The following is a 15,611-nucleotide window of genomic DNA, read 5'->3' as shown; positions in this document are numbered from 1 at the left end:
AGGGTGGGCGGGGCCTGCATTTTTATCACCCCTGATGTTTCCTGTCTCAGAGGTGAGTTTCACCTCACAAGTAATGACTGAGATGAGAACGAGTAGGACTGAGAGTAATGAAGATTACCGGTAAGTAATCTAGCCATTAATGTGGTTGGCGCTAGCCTGCTTGTGGTGGTCCGTCGCTTCCGCTTTATGCCCGCAGAGTGAGCTGCATACACTCTCTCATGGATTCCCTACAGATTCTTAGGGTTCTGAAACAGTTCAGTTCTGAAAGGTGAGGATCCACATCCTGCAATGATCTGAGCCTTCAGAGTTTTCTTAGAGCTGCATATATCAGACTTATAGTCCCTCATTTGCCCTTTCAGGCGAATGATAAAGGAAACGAAACTTGTGCCGTGCTCTTTACGCATAGAATGAAATATGAAGATCGTGTGGTCTGTTTTGTTGGGGCAGCGAATAACTCTTTAGGCTGGTCTTGAGATTTACATATACTTCAGTGTCACGTGGCAATTCAGACCTAATGTCCAGAGGGCCTCAACTCACACCGTGCATAAGAAGACCTTTATAATGCCAACAGCAGCTATGAAAATCTCACATTCCGTTACCCTATTAACCCAAAGATTGCTTAACACTGACAGGTCAAATGGAGAAGGCCCTCCCAAATCTAGTGCCTTGGCAGGGCCAGCAGCAGCCACTCTACCAGCACTAGATGATGCCGACACCATTCTCTCCAACTTGAGCCTTGGCGTGTTGGGGGATTCCTCAGACGAGGGCATGGTGATTATGAGCCGTGGAAGCATAGGGAGAAACTTGGCAGCAGAGCAAGCTTGGAGAAGACCACTTCCTTACCAGTGTACTGTCTAAGTGACACTAGACACACTACAAGCAGAGCCACTGGAATTGTGTGACTCCGTTATGGTGACGTTTTTCACATAATTATGGATTTGCCACATAATTCATCTGCTGCATAATTTGCACGTTTAACCAATTTTGATTTTCTAGCTCAAACAGATCAAAAGTTACTTAAAACACAGCAACACATGTTGCCACAAAGTGGGGGCCCTTAGCGAAGAATGACTATTGCTGTAGTTGAGCATTCTACTGTTACTAAAGAAGTGGAACCTATGCCCGGACAGTGGTAACGTGTAAAAACAGACAACATAATGCAGTAATACTGTCACAAAATGTGCTACATAAAGGCCGCATTATTTGCCTTTTCATGCTGCTTGATTTGGTCAACCTACCACGTATGTTGATTCTCCCCTGCCACATAGTTCCAGTGGCCCTGGCTGGCTACAAGGTGCAAGTTTACTTCTTGGTTTAACTGCATACAGGTTTCAGCTACTGCTGTGCACCAGGCCTATTAAAACCATATATTCTATGTTATATTCTACAAAGGCCCTCGGTATTATGTGTACTTGTCAAAGCGTCTCTCTCTCTCTCTGCTTGAGCACCACCATCTCCTCCCTCCAGTGGCGTAACGGGAAAAGATGGGGCTCCCCTGCAGAATATGATGAGGGGCCTCACATAAATTCATTGGCCTCGGGCTGAAAGGTCGAGGGGCCCCTAAGCCTCAGGAGGCTCTGGTACGCCCCTGCCTTCCCCCCAGTAGGTGCTCTCCAGAACCTGAGCACCGGAACAAGGCAGGGTCTGCTCCGGAATTGCCATAGGGGCAATTGCAGACCTATTCAGAATTTCGAAGTAGGGCCTGTCATGTTTGCCCTGCAGTTTCCAGCTGTTTCATTTCCGGGGGAAACTGACAGGAAGGATGCATGGTTGACCTGGTGCTTCAATTGCTAGCATCGGTGCCTTCAGGAAGTCCTGATCTGAAATGACTGCCTGTGACATGGCTGTGTCACCCTCATTCAGTCTAGCACCTAATGTCGTGTCATCAGTGCTTAATTTGAGCCGGTGGTTTCCGGTGCTCCGCACCGGCACTTAACTGTAATCACCACACTTATGACACTCTGCCACATGGTGGCGCTGCTCATCTAAGCAGAGAAGCGGTTGTTTATGAATACATTCTACATTAAAAAAATACTAATACCTGACTCCCCAGCCATTTCTTTCGCTTTGGGGACCTGGAATAATCTGAACTGTCTCTCTTGCAGGCGAGAGAGATGGTGAGTAGTTGCTTTGTTACTGCCACCATTGGCAGCGATGACGGGGCAATGGGTGGTGCAAGCTGCAGTGGCCTTCTGGTCAGAGCCCTGGCACTTAATATTTTACAAATTAAGCACTGCGTGTCATCACTGACGAGGCGCCTCAGACCTATCATTGCTGACACTTGGGTGTCTCATTACGAGTTCGGGGGTGAGTGTGAGTGGGAAGGTGTTGATGCCATCTCCAGGAGCTGAAAATATTGGGGGGGGGGGGGGTCCTCTTTAACTCCGGGGTGCAGCATTAAAGAGGATTATTTGTTCAACCCTGAGAATCCCGTGACTAATGTCGTAATTCTGGGTACGATTCGTTTTTTAGCGTAACGAAATGTATTTTCCGAAATTATTTTTTCCTTTCATTGTGTGCCTAGTTTAACTTGGCGTGCTGGTTGACCAACAGGAAGGAAAGGATGGAGAAGGGAAGGGAGGGAGGAAGGGAGGGAGGGAGGGAGGGAGGAAGGAAGGAAGTGAGGAAGGGGGGAGGGAGGGAGAGAGACGTCACAGGAGGTTCTGACACTTTTTTGCAGAACATTGTTTGGGTGCTGATAAGATCCTGCACGTGTTTAAGCATGTGTTTGATTTCAGTGAGGTGAGTGAGTGGTGGTCTGATCGCTGCACTCCGGCATCTGTTTGTTTAGGTTTTTTCGCCATTGTTCTCCACTCTGGGCTCCTCTCCAGCAGGTAGAGGAAGATGCCAGCTCACAGTGTACGCAGGCGTGTCAGTGTTTGATATGTCAACACTGCCTGTTTGATGCTGTTGATGGGAGTCCTGCCCGGGACGCTCGTTGTTTAATAACACCTTGTGTTTCCTTGAGCAACCAACATCGGCTATGACCCAAGTAAAACGTGTTCAGCGTCAGTGCTTAATTTGTGAAAGAAGAATTGTCGGGATCCAAAGCTGTGTTTCAGAAACTTGTGGCAGCTGCTGTCGAAGGGCAGGTGCAGAATACCAAGTCTTGATTCCACCTCATGTCTCTTTGTTCCCCCACCAGACACTCCCTGCCCCTTTATCGGCATCTTTGAAGTTCTTCTTTCATCCCTGCTTCCGCCCTTTGTCACCGTTTTTCCATTTTTATCTTCCTCCTTCCTTCCCCCTTTTGTGTTTTTAGGTCGAGGACTACCGGTCTGCCGAAAGGCAGAACCGGAAATCGGAGATTTAATGACTTGGAGAAGAGGGGCTTGAACCAGCCCCTCTTCTCCCCTGTTCTCCATTGGCTGGCCTCGTAAATGCTGGCCAGCCACTGGAGAAGAGGTCAGTCACTCTGATTAGGCCCCGTCCTTTTCGGATCGGGGGGCGTGTTTTTTGCGAGAAGTCTCAAGGAGGAGACAACAGCAAAACACGCCCCCGAATCCGAAAAGGACGCTGCGTTTCTCCGAGGCATTTCTGCTCTGCCTTGGAGAAAGGCGGTGGTGTCTTCCGGTGCCCTCGGCTTTTTTAGTAATTTAGGAAACTGACACGTGCTTGCAGTTGCGGTAATAAATTGTGCCAGTTAGTAAAGAAAATCAGGTGTAAGGAATAGCAGTACGCGCAGCCGTCGGTAGAAGAATCCTGGATCAGCTGACGAAACTACGAAACATCCGTAGTTTCGCACGTTGAAGAAAACATTGCCAACAGACTCCTTCTGTGTAATTTAGAGCACCTATGCTGCAAACCTGATGCCCAAATTGGCGGCACGTCGAGTAGCAAAATGTACCTCTAAGACGGCCGAACGTTGCGTGAATGAGGACGCAATCGAAGAGCTGAAACTACAACGGTGACCCAATTGCGGCAGTTAATTCACGCTATGACGCACGCAAGCATCTAAAGTCACTTCCAAGATGGCCACGTTAAGTGCTCGATGTGGTTGCTGAAGAGCTGAAACAGCACAGCATTTAACTCACTGGCGCAGCCTTCCCAAGATGGCGGTAAAAGTGCGCGGCCCTTACGGAAACAGATGTACAGCCGAAACAAACCGTGAGGCGATCTGCGCACAAGTCTTCACTTAAATATTCACCAGCCGAAACACAGGTGAAAGTAAGGTAATTTGGAAATGCGTGTTGGTCTCCCACTCACCAGACCACCTGCAAATCAACGAAGCTGAAGGTACGCAGCAAAGCTGAAGCTTGAAAGGGAACACAGCAGGATGACGAGATGAACAACAAAAACACTGCGCGAGTATAATCGTTGCCAAAATTGTTATGCAATTCCGCAGGGATATATTATTTACTGAAGTACTGAAGAGGTAAGGAAACAACACGTCCAGCAACCAGCAGGAACCGCTTGTCACAACCGTTATAGAATCCCCGCACTAGACCCATAATGACATATCAACATTCCTGAGAGGGCGGATATGAATTAACCATGCACCCCCATGCCAACTAAGTATAAACACACAGCCTTCTGAGCCAAACGTACAGCGACGATACACCTGTACAGCAGAGGAATCACGTAAAATAGGTACGCAAGACACCACACACCTGTACAAGAACGGCACACTCACGCCCAACATAGCATATACGTTGTACCTTGAGCAGAAAGCCACCTAGCGCCTGTTTCAACTTCTGCTGGTGCTTCTTGCTGTAGGAGTGTCCCTTGCCAGTGAAGGAGGTCTGTCGGCAAACCGGGCAATAGTGCACCCCCATGACTGAACCTGGAGGGCAGGTTGTGCGGCGGCCGTCATCAGTCATTCCCTGGCACAGCCAGGGCCGCCATCTTCTGAAGATTAAATAATTCTGAACTTTGCTCCGGGGTCACAGGTCATACCAGTAGGTACAGTCACCGGTGACTATAGCTACACAATCAGAATGTTTTATCGTTATTATTTTTTAACAAGATTGCAATTTTAAAATGTGACTAATCCGGTATTTAAAATAAGCCATTTCATCCCGTTCGAAGATGGCCGCTACCCTCACTCCCAATCGCAAGCGATCATTTCGTTCACCCGCCCCTAACACAGCCAATGGACTTAAGAAGGAGACGCCCATTACTTAGAGTAATGACTCGTCTACGCAAAGCCCATGTTAGAATCAGAACAGTTCATACTGCCTTTGATTGGATCTAAGAAATCCGACCAATAATAACGTGACTCTAATAATAAAACATATCATTTGTGGTATTAATGAGTATGCCCAGTTTTATGATTTTACCACCAAAACCAATATTATGGTTTTGTGTGTTGTGTGGCATACATGCCAATATTTCCTAAGAGAAGGGTGGGAGATTTAAAAAAAAAAAAAATCGGGAAAATGTATTTCTCCCATTCACTTCTAATGAGGCCGGAATTGGGTATATTTTCCTTTATTAGGTCGAGGACTACCGGTCTGCCGAAAGGCAGAACCGGAAGTCGGAGATTTAATGACTTGGAGAAGAGGGGCTTGAACCAGCCCCTCTTCTCCCCTGTTCTCCATTGGCTGGCCTCATAAATGCTGGCCAGCCACTGGAGAAGAGGTCAGTCACTCTGATTAGGCCCCGTCCTTTTCGGATCGGGGGGCGTGTTTTTTGCGAGAAGTCTCAAGGAGGAGACAACAGCAAAACACGCCCCCGAATCCGAAAAGGACGCTGCGTTTCTCCGAGGCATTTCTGCTCTGCCTTGGAGAAAGGCGGTGGTGTCTTCCGGTGCCCTCGGCTTTTTTTTTTAGGACTCTGAAGCAACACGAGTTAAGTATTGCCATTCACATCTCTGCAGATTCACATTGAAGACGGTGTCTCTAGCGTATCTCTCCTCTAGGTCCAAAGGTGATGAGTAAACAACAAACTTCAACGTAGTAGAAAATCTCATCCAATCTCGCTGGTCCAAGCCAGGCAACGCGTTGCGATGCGCGCGCAAGTTCACGGGGCGAAAGTGTACACGTTACGAACAAGCGCCGGGACGTCATTTCCTGTGCGGCGTTAGTGTTTTTGCTCGCTTTTTCCCGGCCGGCAGTGGGGACTGCCTACTAAGCAGTGCGCAGTTGGCTTTCTACCTTAATAAAAATCTTCACCACCCCTCAGCCCCCGGGCCCCTCACACCGCCAACATGTACGACGGCGAGGAAGGTGAGTTCGAGTCGTTCACTATGTGTCTTTCCAGCTGTCTGCTGGTGCCCGTGATCCGGCTCCCAGCGATCAAGTTTACAATGTTAGGCTCCAGTTTGGACTTATGTGAGGTTTCTGACCGGTGGGTAAAGATTTGAACTGCTTACGACGTTGGGAAATACAGGGATTTAGTATCACTTGAGAAGTAACAAACGCCCTAGAAATCTTTTGTTGGTGTACCTGTCGTCTACAGGCTATTGCCCTATTCCCACAGTCTATTAGCCCAGCTGGTGCTACTCGCTTTTGTGGAAGTTATGACCATCTACAGCTTCCTTTCTCTATCTAGCCCCTTTTTAGGTCTCGAAAGGGGGCTGCCGCTTGCACCCGTCGCATCTTGTAAACAATGCAGGGAGGAGCCTAGAAGGGGCCGATTTTCTGCAGATCTGGTGGGACAGCGGCAGTGATATCCTCACGTTATCGTAACTCTTCGCTTTTGAAACAGATGTGGCACGATGTATTGAGGGGGCCTGAGACCAGCGAGTCACCTCCTAGCTGGTAAGATAGTACAAAGTGTTAAAATGCCCGGCGCTGGCTTACTTTGCTATTTGCCGAATTCAGTCGCATGAGGGAAGAGTCAATTTTTGTACGCCCGAGGTCGGCAAAGCAAGCGAGACTGCCCCCACCCACAAAATTGTTGTCGGACATCCCAGACTCGACTCTCGGACAGAGCCAGCGATTCACTTCGACTTTCTTTGGGTCGCATCTGTTGCTGCCGGCATGTGACCCTGGATGTCAATAGTTCAGTATAGTTCAGCACTAAACAAGCATTTACAATGCAATGGTCTCGGCATTGGTAAAGTTAGAGCTATTGGCATTGCTCATGATATTATTTTTGTTTATGTTTTTGTTTTTAAAATATTTAAAGAAACGGCATTGTCATGAGCAATGCCAATAGCTCTAACTTTAACAATGCCGAGACCGTTGCATTGTAAATGCTTGTTTTTTCTTGCTCTGGATCCAATTTTGTTGAGGAAAAAAAAGTGCTGGTCCACAAACGTCAGTGCTGGTGGGCCCAGTAAAGTAGACAGTGTGTCATGGACCCTAGTGTAAGAAAGAAAATGAGCCAGCTGGCTGCTGTCGGAATTATAAAACACAGCAATATTCAGAGCTCAGTGGGCCCAGGTGCCACTGCACCTGCTGCACCAATGGGCCCCACCCACAACCACACACTCAAATTAAGCATTGGTCTTTCTGGTAAATAGGGAAAGGGTGTGTCTGTGTGTCTGTTTTTTTATGCAGTGCACGGAAACATAAGTCTCAAGGTCAGACTGACACTGACACAGTGTGCACGGAACTCCCAGGACCTACTTCTGAGATTATTTCAAGCATTCCCTGCATCACTTTTTTGTATACTTTAGTGTTTCACCCTAAGTGGGACGGCCATGCCCAGAGGGGGGTCCAGTGCACACTGTGTCACTGGAACCGAGGTTGACCTGGCTAATGAGCCCATAACTAGGGCAAAACCGGTCCTGTGCCGGTTCAGGGAGGACCTGGCTTGGCAGTTTGGACTGGACTGTTCCGATTGGAGCAGGGTCAAGACTGATTTTCATATAGCTGGGTCCAAACTGACGTGACATGGTGTGCAAAATAACAATGGATTGGGATGCGGCCAGAGTAATTACCAGTGGCTGAGATTAATTCAAGCATTCCATCCATCACTTTTTTGTATACTTCAGAGAGAGCTAATGGCATCCTCATCAGTGTTGTAATTTGAGATGTCATCAATGATGCCATCAGTGATGTCACTGACCATGTCATGAGTGATGTAATATGTGAGGTCATAAGCAGTGCATTGAGGGGGCGTAAGTTATAGTTAGCTCAGGTAACTATAACTGCTGAATTTCTATAATTTTGTACGAGTGAAATGTGAGCCTAACTATAATGCCCCTGTAACCTTTGTTTTTTTCCAGTGAATTTCCAAGGATTTTTAAAGTCTATATCCTAACTATAACATCCCATTAATCTTTGTTTTTTTTCAGTAAATCTCTTAGGCTTTCAAAATCTATTTCTAATATATAGGTATGTGAGTGGGTGTGACAGTGAGTATAGAGGTGTAAGTGTGGGTATGAATGTGTTTGTATTGGAATGTGAGTGAGTTTGACACAGTCCGTCTGGGTATAACAGTGGGTGTTAGAGTGTCTTTATGGGTACGTGACTAGTTGTGAGAGTGTCTATATAGGTATGTGATTGGGTGTAAGAGTGAATGTATGGGTATGTGAGTGGGTGTGAAAGTATCTGTATAGCAGTAACTATGGGTATCATAGTGTAGGAAGGTGGAATCTGACTATATGGTTGCCCCCAACTTTTTGCCTGGTATTTGGATGGTTTTTGACTAGTCTGGCTGGGATCCTGCTATCCAGGACTCCAGCCTATCTGCTTCCTCCGTAAAACTGATGTGAGTACCCTAGGTACCAACCAATTGGATACTGAGGACACCCAATCATCCCCTTGTAGATGGTACCCAAGGTACCCAGGGCTTGGGTCCCTCAGAGGCCTACCAGGGGCTGCAGCACTTATTGTGCCACCCCTGGGACAGCCATACCAAATGACACCACCAGACCACTACTGTAGTCTGGGTAAGGTGGTGCTTGCACTCCTTACAGGGATATAGGTATCCTGTATCCCACTTAATACAACACATATATCCTCATAGGTCACCCCTAAAGCAGGCCTTGCTAATCCTACAAGGCAGGGTGCTGAGATATGTGTGAGGGGGGACCCCTACCTGAGTAGGGCCCCTCTGCAACCTTCGTAAAACCATTGCTGGGTTGTTTGTAATGTAGCCATACCATATACTCTTAACCGCATTATAAGTAAATCGCAATAGCGTGATAACTTGAGAATGGCTACACAGAACCATATTGTGTTTGGTGTCAAACATGTAGGAATCATACCCCCAATCCAGCCATGGGACTGAGGGCATGATTCCCCCCTGCTAGAGGGGCGATATGGGAAAAGCGGCAGAATTTAGACACCAATTTAAAAGTGCACACGTAGTACAAAATGGATGCTACCCGCCACCCACACGACTCTGGCTGCCTGTTGCTGGGCAGAACTCCAGCCACGGCAGCTGGACAATAGGGATCCTGTTGCAGGGAGGTGCTCCCACCTCCCCAGACAGTCTATATGGATTGGAACTGGGTGGGTGCACCATAGGATGTCTTTCAGACTTGCACGTAGGCTTCTTCAGTGCCTACTTCTGCATACACCGCCTCAAACCGGTTCAGGGGCATCCTGTCCCCTGCCCAGGCGGGAAACCACACAAAGGGGAGAGGGTGTAGCCACCCTTTCCCGCCTGAACTCTCATTGGTGGGCTCTGATCTGGACACTCCCCTAATCTTTGGATAAAGGTGAATACAGGGTCCCCAGAGCCTCAGATTATTCTTGAACTTCACAGACTTGAACTTCGACTTGCTGCCGCAGCAAGTGTGCTAGCAGCAGTTCTTCACGTTTTGCCATTGAAAATCAGCCCGCGACCCGACATCGAAAACGACCTATGCACCTGGCTTCCCTGGGGCAGGTAACAGTGGTACCTCGGTACTCTCGTGGGTGTGGACCCTTCAAAAGCTTAACTCTAAAGTATTGAACTTGAACTCCTGCTAGAAGTGTTTTTAATCTTGTAAAATTCAACCGCGACATTCTCCATAGGCTTTCATATAGATCCCGACAGTAGCTTTAGCCACTGCACGCGTCTCCCGTGGGTCCCCTTCCTCACTAACTTGGGTGGTTTCACAAGGGGCCAGCGACCCTAAATGCCCTAGGCATTGTCTGTAGAATTGTCGTGGTTCTTATACCACTTTTTTGATATATGGTTTGGTCCACCCCTGAGGTCCTGTGATTCCAGTGCTATTTATTGTAACTATCAATGCTTGTTTGACTTGTATCTTCACCTCTAGCCTCATAAAGAGACTAGTGTGGTTATTCCTAGAATAAATACATATATTTTATATATATACCTGTGTGGACTACTCTTTCATTTGGTTATTCAAGAGGTTATCTATGGTAAAACAATAAGCTTAACACTCCTTCAAGACTTAGCCTGAAGGCTGCTCTCCACAGCTACCACTAGGATAGCTTTCTTTAAAGGTTGTCTTTAACCTATCACCATAAGAGTCGAATTGGACTGGTACAAGGTGTCCCCTATAACTAGAGGACAGCATATGCCAGGCCAACTTCTCACACATAGTCTCTGTATATATTTGTGAATGGGTATAACACTGTCTGTATGGGTTTGTGAATAGGTGTCAAAGTGTCTCTATTCAGTGGTGTGTGGTATATGAAGGCTGTGGGGGGGTGGGTCGCGGGCGGAGGAAGGAATGAAATTTAAAAAAATTAAATGCACACGTACCTGTCTTCCACTCGCCATCGCCGCCACACTCTCTGGGTCCTCTTCCCTGCTTCCAGGGCAGGAAGCAGGATGCACCAGGCTCCCAGCCTCCCGATAGCCAACCACAACGCTGCAATGCAGTGTTGTGATTGGTCTGAGTATCGTGGATCGGCGCTCAGCCAGAGAATGGGAGACTATGCATGTTCTTCTCCATGCAGGCTGTAATGCAGCCTGCATGGAGAACATGCAAAGTGTGCATAAATGTTGGGGCTGGCTAAACATTCATGCACACTTTAGGGAGTGCAAACCACTCCTCCCCTCCCCTGCTCTTTCAGCAGGGCAGCCCCGCCTCTTCCCGCCCGCAAAGCTGCTGCAACAAGGATTTTTAAAAAATCTTCGTTAACTTAGTTATTATCATTTTATTTATCCTTTAGTGACACTGCTTAAAAGCATTGGGGTGACGCTCCTCTGCCTTAGCAGAGGATCCACCACTAAATCTATTGGTGTAAGAGTGGGTGTAAGAGAGTGTGTATGGATATGTATGTAACTGAGTGTGAAAGTGTCTCAATGGATGTAAGTGTGGATGTAAGAGTGTCTTCATGGGTTTCTGAATCGCTGCAACAGTGTTTGTGGGGCTTGTGAATGGGTGTGACACTGTCTGCATGGGTTACTGAATGGATTGTAACAGTGTTTTCATGGATGTAATAGTGGATGTGAGCGTGTCTGCATAGATATGTGAGTGTGAGAGTATCTGTATGTATATGTGAGTGAGTGTGAGAGTGTTTTTCTAGGTGTAAGTATGGGTGTGAGAGTCTCTGTATAGGTTCATGAATGGGTATGACCATGTCTGTATGGGTTTGTGAATGGGTGTGTCACTGTCTGTATGGGTGTAACATTGGGTCTGAGAGGGTTTCTATGGGTATATGAGCGGGTGTCATAGTGTCTGTAAGAGTGTAACTATGGATGTGAGAGTCTGTGTATGGGTTTGTGAATGGCTGTAACAGTGTCTGTAGAGTATATGAATGGGTGTAACAGTACCAGTATGGGTATATCAGTGGGTGTGAGAGTATGTCTATATGTGTAAGTGTGTTTGTAAGAGTCTCTGTATAGGTTTGTGAATAGCTGGACCAGTGTCTGTATGGGATTGTGAATGAGTGTCAGAGTGTCTGTATGAGTGTTTGTGTGGATGTGAGAGTCCCCTTATGGGTTTGTGAATGGGTGTAACAGTGTCTGTTGAGTAAGTGAATGGGTGTAACAGTGCCTGTAGGGGTATACAAATGGGTGTGAGAGTATGTATATGCATGTAAGTGTGGGTGTGAGAGTCTCTGTATAAGTTTATGAATGGGTGTGACAGTGTCTGTATAGGTTGCTAAATGGATGTGACAGTGTCTGCATGGAAGTAACAGTGGATGTGAGTGTCTGCATAGCTATGTGAATGGGTGTGAGAGTATCTGTATGTATATGTGAGTAAGTGTTTTTATAGGTGTAAGTGTGGGTGTGAGAGTATAGGTTTGTTAATGGGTATGACCATGTCTCTATGGGTTTATAAATGGATGTGGAAGTGTCTGTATGGGTGTGACACTGGGTCTGAGAGGGTTTGTAGGGGTATGTGAGTGGGCATGACAGTCTGTATGGGTGTAAGTGTGGGTGTGAGAGTCTCTGTATGGGTTTGCGAATGGGTGTAACAGTGTCTGTAGAGAATGTGAATGGATGTAACAGTGCCTGTATGGGTATATGAATAGGTGTGAGAGTATGTCTGTATGTGTAAGTGTGGGTGTAGGTCTCTGCATAGTTTTGTGAATGGGTGTGACAGTGTGTGCATGGGTTTGTGAATGGGTGTGAGAATGTCTGTATGGGTGTATGTGTAGGTGTGAGAGTCTGTGTATGGGTGTAACAGTGTCTGTAGAGTATGTGAATGGGTGTGGCAGTGTCAGAATGGATTTGTGAATGGGTGTGAGTGTATGGATGTATATGTATGTAAGAGTATCTGTCTGCATGTGATACTGGGTGTCAGAAGGTGTCACTGCCTGCCACAGTGGGTGTGAGGGTGTGTCAGGCTGGCTGGGATAATGGATGTGCGAGTATTTCTCTGGGTGTGAGAGTTTTTGGCTGCCTGTCTGAGTGGGTGTGTGATTATATATTGTTTTTCTTTTTTTTGACAACTGCCGATACCCGCGGATCTGCTTGGGAATTCACACCGCAGCTACACTGATCCCCACAGGCAGATCTGCGGTCCTCGGAAAACGTTGAAAAAAAGATATACATGTATTTTAACTAAGCAACTTATGCTTACAGCCTACTTATATCCCCCCCATGTAGTCAGGGACTCTCTACCCTGTCCCTTTATAAACATTACTGCCCAAATTTGAGCCCCGGGAACCATTTCTCGATAGAAGAAGATGGCGGACGCAACTTTTCTGTGAAGCTACCGCCAGCCATCAGGTCTTTACTTTGGCGTGTGAATCTGCGGATTTACCTTCAGTGGGTCCACATCCCTATATATCTGTATTATTTTTTTTTACCTTTAATATTTTTAAAAATACTGAATGGATTTACACCAAATCGCAAAAAGTGTGATCTGCGTAACCAAAGCTACATTTCTAACAAATTTGGTATAATTCCATCAAGCAGTTAGGGCTGTAGACGTGTTCAAAGGTCCTGTTGGAATTAACATGGGTTTAACAAGTTTTGGGACCTCCCCTTTTTCTGACCCCCGTGTGACAAATCACACCAATTCTTAACACAGCAGCTGAACTGACTAAAGTATACGTTTTGAAAATTTCGTGAAGATTCGTCAAGCGGCGTCAAAGTTATTGGCAAAAAAAAACTCTCTTCTAAGACATCAAGGATAAGCCAGAGGGACCTTCAATATTACCCAGCTGAGCCATCTATTAGGCGCAGCGTGGGTGATAAATACAAGCTCCAACAGTCAAACGCTAACAATGACAGTGCTTCAACCAGAAGATAACTATAAATGACAATGTAATTGCAATTCCCCCTCCCTCCCCCCACCCTCACTAAGGAAAAAGTGAGGCAAACCCATAACAGACAACAATACGTGAAGTACCTATTGGCTTTACGATGAAATGAGGAAACCCTGGAAAGGTACAACCAAACATCAAAAAACAAACCCAAGGTGTACACCTTGAGGGGTGGCAAAGCCACGTCAGCTTACCAGCTATTTGGAAAATTACAGTATGACAAATAACGTTATCCCAATTCAGTCCTGTTATAATGGAAAAGGAACAGACCAGCAGCATCAGCAGTACCGGAGCCAGAGAAGCGTTCCATGCTTGCATCGGAGCCACTGTGCGGGAGAGAGGTCACACCACCGCCCGCGCTCGCCTGTGTATTGGTCCGTTTATACGTACCACAAAATTCCTGCACTTCAGTGGGGTTGTCAAAGATTCAAGGACGGCCATTAACGTCAATTCTTAACTGGGCAGAGTATAACATGCCATATTTCAAGCCTAAGTTCCTGAGAGTGGCCTTAACCCCATTATATTTGTGGAGGGCCTCTAGTACCATGATGGTAAAGTCCGGATATAAGGAGAGTTTGGAGCCCTGCCACGTGGTGTCCCCGCGTTCTCTGGCAAGACGTAGTGCAGTGTCACGGTCCCGAAAGTTCATAATGTGGGCTATAATAGGCCTTGGAGGGCAGCCAGGGTTGGGTCAGGGCCCCAAGGAGCGGTGAGCGCGCTCCACCACACAGTCGGGAGTAAAGGAGTCCTTCCCAAACATGTCAGCCAGCAATTTCTCAACAAAGAGGTCGAGAGAGGTTATGACCGGGAATTCGGCACGGCATGTCAAGATAAGGGAGCCCTTTTAGACACCGGTAGGGCGCTGGCTGCAGGCGATGTGGAAGGAGCCAATGTGTGATGTGGGGCGCCAGCACAGGGGGAGGATGCCGTCCCCCGCCACCAAACCAGTCAGGGCGGCAGCAGCCAGTTGCGGGCCTCCCACCTCGGGTGAAGGAGAGGCACTGGGCCCTGCAGTGGTAGGTCTCCAGCAGGGTAGATGGCGAGTAAGTGCAACCAGCGTCAGAATGCAGCCAGGCGCGGGGATCGACGGGCCCGCTCTGACTCCCCCTCGCTCACCGCCTCCCAGCGACCGAGAGGATGCCGCCCAGGCTCGCCCGCGGGCCCTGTCCCTGCGGGGCCTCAGGGACACAGCGGGAGCAAATGGTATGCATCGGGGTGGCCGAACGCAGCCGCGGCCCAGCAAGGCCACAGAGATCAGACGGGGGGAGAGAGCAACAGACCCGCGCCCAGAGCACTCACTGACACAATGGGTCCCAGCTATGATCCAGTGCCATCCGCCACCCACTTCAGTCTATGTAGCACACCAGGCAGGAGCAGATCAGGCCGCCTCCAGTATGCGCTCCGTCATCCAGCACGTCGGGAGCCGGGCACTCGCTGAGGGGACGCCGTTCGGCGTTCTGGATGGATCGCCGCGGTCAGCAAAGATAGGGCAATCCACGATGCCGACGTTGGGTGCTAACACTGCTGCATTTACGGGGGATATCGCCACAGACCTGGAAAGGCTGGCAGAGCTTCAATGCCGCGCGGCCATCTTGGTCCGCGGCTTGGCCACGCCCCCAACTTGTTGCTGTTTAGCTTGTTTTAAAATGCCATCTCTCTTTTATTATTTTAGTTGTATATATAGCTTGTGAGCAGTGGATGGCAGACCAGTCTGTAGATTGAATGTTGTATTTTATGGTTTTAAATAACTGCAAATAAATGTTACTTCCCTTGAACTTTAAATAAATCCCCAATGGACCATTCCTTGGCAAACTTATGCAAGAGTAGCAATTCTCCAGATTTTGGAATTTCAGCTACTCTCTGATTGGAAAACAGAACTGTGCCCAGGAAGAGGGAATGACTCAAACCTAATCGTGATTTGGAACAACCTAAAAAACAGTTTACAAAAATGGTATAGCTACATTACTGCGTCTGGATCTTTCAACAGCTTTTGGCACAGTACACCATGATACCTTAGGTCCTAGATTCAAAGAAGTTGGTATAAATGCCATTGATCTAACTTGGATTTCCTCTTACCTAAGCAACAGGCCATGCCTG

This window comes from Triturus cristatus, chromosome 4_2 (assembly GCF_964204655.1).
Source record: "Triturus cristatus chromosome 4_2, aTriCri1.1, whole genome shotgun sequence".
NCBI classification, from domain to species: Eukaryota; Metazoa; Chordata; class Amphibia; order Caudata; family Salamandridae; genus Triturus; species Triturus cristatus.
Note: the sequence above shows the minus strand (reverse complement) of the source record.